General features: G+C 38.3%; 1 long non-coding RNA gene across 1 annotated transcript; it reads left to right on the forward strand.

Annotated features, from left to right (window-relative positions):
* Positions 1–312: 312 nt before the first annotated feature.
* Positions 313–3,588, forward strand: LOC121918107. The gene is made up of 4 exons (XR_006101157.1): positions 313–687; positions 1,330–1,361; positions 2,275–2,388; positions 2,893–3,588. It is a non-coding gene; the product is annotated as an uncharacterized LOC121918107 (long non-coding RNA).
* The last annotated feature ends 87 nt before the right edge of the window (positions 3,589–3,675 follow it).

The following is a 3,675-nucleotide window of genomic DNA, read 5'->3' on the forward strand; positions in this document are numbered from 1 at the left end:
ATACTTCTGTTGATGCAGCCTAAAATTGCATTGTCCTTTTAGCTGCTGTGTCGCACTTTTGACTCATGTTCAACTTGTGGTCTACTTGGACTCCTAGATCCCTTTTACATGTAGGCATTTATCAAATGGGTTTTTTCCAGCTCAGTCCAGGGTGGCTACAAATCGAGCGATGCGGATTCACGTTGAAAGCTCCTTCCAAAATGCATCCGGGCATGATCTTTCTTTCTTTCTTTCTTTCTTTCTTTCTTTCTTTCTTTCTTTCATAAGCCTACTCTTTTTTAGGATTTCCATTTTGGTAGCCAGATCTATGTTATTTTTATGTTATTTTTTAAACATACTATGGGCAGCTGGTGAGGCACGCTTATACACAGTGATTTAAAAAGAACGGTACAAAACTGTATAAGAACAGCTTTACTTTTGCACCATTCTTTTTAAAATACTCCACACAATTTCCCTGTTTCTCTCTGTTTTATTTTTCATTCATGCTCAGTAAGGGATTCTGGAGGTGTCAAATGTTTACATTGCCTGTGAAGGCAAAGATCAATAAGATGAGAATCACCTTCTTTCCCACCTTAAACTTTATTGCATTGTTTATTACAGAAACACACCTACAACCTGATACTGAAAATCTGTGTTTCCCCAGCCCTCCTTCACCATCCTTCCAAAGCCAGTGGTGCTAGGCAGAGGGTAAGGAGAAAAAAAGGAGCTGGTCTGGTCTAAAATACTTTGTGAAAAGAAGTTTCTTTGTCAAAGACGTTGTTAACAGAGGCTGCATCCACACTGAAGAAATAACCCAGTTTAACACTGCCATGGCTCAATAGTATGGAATTCTTGCAGCTATATTTCGTTGTGGCACTGGTGCCACAACAAACTACAGCGGGCCCTTCCCTTACGCAGGGATCCGTTCACGTCCCGTCCCCCCCCCCAGCATAAAGGGAATTCCATGTATGCTCAAGCCCCATAAAAAGAATGAGGCTCGTGGCTGTGGCGCGGTGCACATGCCATTACCTCTTCCAGGGCACACTGAGCTTTCTTCTGGTGTGGCTTTCACCGTATGCTGAAAGCCGCGTCAGTCACGCACTGTACTAGGCCCAGAATAGCATTGAGCCATAGCAGTTAAATCAGCGTCAAACTGGATTATTTCTGCAATGCAGATGCAGCCTGGGGCATGCTTGTAATCTGAGATGTATAGGGGGTATCAACATGATACTGTATATTAGATTTAGGAGCGATAGCGCCACAAGTAATGTAGTCACAAACAGCATATTTTAATATTGCTCACTTAAGAGTTTTTGATGGAAACAGCATAATTTTATATTTTTCTTACAGGTAAAGGCAGTTTTATATTACAAGAAGCTCAAGTAAGAATTATTCCGCTACATATCTGCAATAGTTTTCATTGGTATATGGGAACAGTATCAAAAAATAATTTTTGTGCTGGTTCTGAAAGTGGACATGTTGATAGCTGTCAGGTAAAGTGAAGGCAGATTTATTTCAAAACAAATTGCTAACCAAGTTTATCTTATTTCTAAGAGGTGTATGATCCAGTAACAAGTCACAGTGGCACCAAAGCAGTTAAGAAATTTGGGGGAGAGAAATGAAAATTTGAACGATCCCAGAATTTAATATGTATAAGATGTATTTGAGATCATATGTTATAAAATTCTAGTTGAGAATTGCACAACTATTTTTAATAAGTCTACACTAGACATAGGTAGTGCAATTCAAACAAAGCATGATTAGAATAAAGAGATTCTGGATTAATCAGTATTTCATCTCAAACACTCTTTCCATTATGAATCATGAGAGGAGTAACTCATACATTAGATCACAACGACAACAATTGCTAACCCTGGGAAGCCATAGCCATGGAGAATCTTGGCTGACTGAAACAGGCACTTGTTGGTATATACTGCCTATTCCCACCTGATTAAGTCCTCCTGCTAGCAGAAGATACTAAACAAATAAGGAAAGATTACTGTATTATTTGAACTGGGGCTGCTGACCAGTCAGTCTCTGATTCTCAAACCTGGTGCACATGCAATAAAACAAGAGGCTCAGTCAGTATGACATGGTAAATGTGTCATTTCTGGTTAGTTTAACTGCATCTACTGTGTGGAGCCAAGTGGGTGCAAAGGGATTGACTGAATTGGCATATAGCTCATTTAGCCAAAATTCTCCAGAAACCTGGCTTACTGAATGCAGCCTACTCTCTGCATACTAAATCTTCAGAATATAATGAACAGCACTCAGATTGTTTTCTTCATTTTGCAGGGAGACAGCGGTGGACCTCTAGTGTGCTATGTCCAAGATGAAAACAAGTTTTATCAGATAGGAATCACAAGTCATGGCTATGGTTGTGGCCGACCAAGGTTTCCAGGAATTTATGTACGTTTAGCTAAGTACACAGGTTGGCTTCGTAGCAGAACTACCACTCTCTCCATTCACCATACTCTTACCTTTCTGCCTGTGTTGTGGGTCATCTTCCATTGTACTAAAACTACCCCAAACTAGTTTTTAAACATACTGCTTTTTTAAACATCTTGCAAAATATTATTTTTAAAAATCCTTATTTTACACTATAGTAGGGTTTAGAATCTATTATTCTGTCCCCAGAGATTCACAAGTAAATATGTCATAATTTTAAAATGTAAACTGAAAGGTACTATTAAATGTTATATATATGTGTGTGTGTGTGTGTGCTCTAAATTATGTTATATTCTTCAGAATGGAATAAAAAGAAAAGACATGGTTTAAAAATGCAGTAAAATTTGATTATCTGCTTTCTAAACGATTACCTATTTCCCTCCTAATGTTTTAATATTAAATATTAAACATATTTTTAATGGAGCACATCTGTCATGTCTGAATTCAGCTTTAATATTGTTTCAGTCATTCACACCTGTTGAAAAGCACAGCCCAAGAAGGGAGAGGAAAATACTGCAATTGAAGAACTAGCCATGCAACTTTCCATCGCTGAGAAAGATTTGGCTTATGGTCTCCACCTCCATAAAGGACTTCTGACAAAAGATAGGATGCACATGATGTTGATTGTTAAGATTGTGTTTGCTAGAAATATGGCACACCTGATCAGGAAGATTTTAAATTGCATCCTCTGATGCAGTTTTGAAGAACAAGACACCAGATATTAGGGGTGATAATGTCAGTGATGCAAGAGAAACTGGATACATGATATATGAACTCACCAATGGGAAGGGGAGGAAAGGGAAGCAGCTGGAGGAATTGACCCATGGTTCAGGTATCTCTACACTGATGCACAGAGCACAGTAAATAAACAATCAGTTCTTAATATAGAAAGACAAGTTACAGTATAGGCATTACTAAAACCTGATGAGATAATTGAGGGATATAACGTACAGTATTTACTAGACCCAACAGAAGGGTGGAGGGAGAAGCAGCATTATATGTAATGGAATGTATACATCTGTGGAAATCCATGAGTAGGATGATGGACAGTAGAATGACAGTACTGGGGTAAACATTATACCAGCGGTAAACAATAGGAACAGTAATAATAATAATAATAATAATGTTTATTTATATACCGCTTTTCCAAATTAGATCAAAGCGGTGTACAACAGAAAGTACAATACAAAGTAAAAAAAACCCATAACAGGCCTCTCTCCCCCTCAAGATGGTGGTCAGAAGGAGGGC

This window comes from Sceloporus undulatus, unplaced genomic scaffold, assembly GCF_019175285.1.
Source record: "Sceloporus undulatus isolate JIND9_A2432 ecotype Alabama unplaced genomic scaffold, SceUnd_v1.1 scaffold_4419, whole genome shotgun sequence".
Lineage (NCBI taxonomy): Eukaryota > Metazoa > Chordata > Lepidosauria > Squamata > Phrynosomatidae > Sceloporus > Sceloporus undulatus.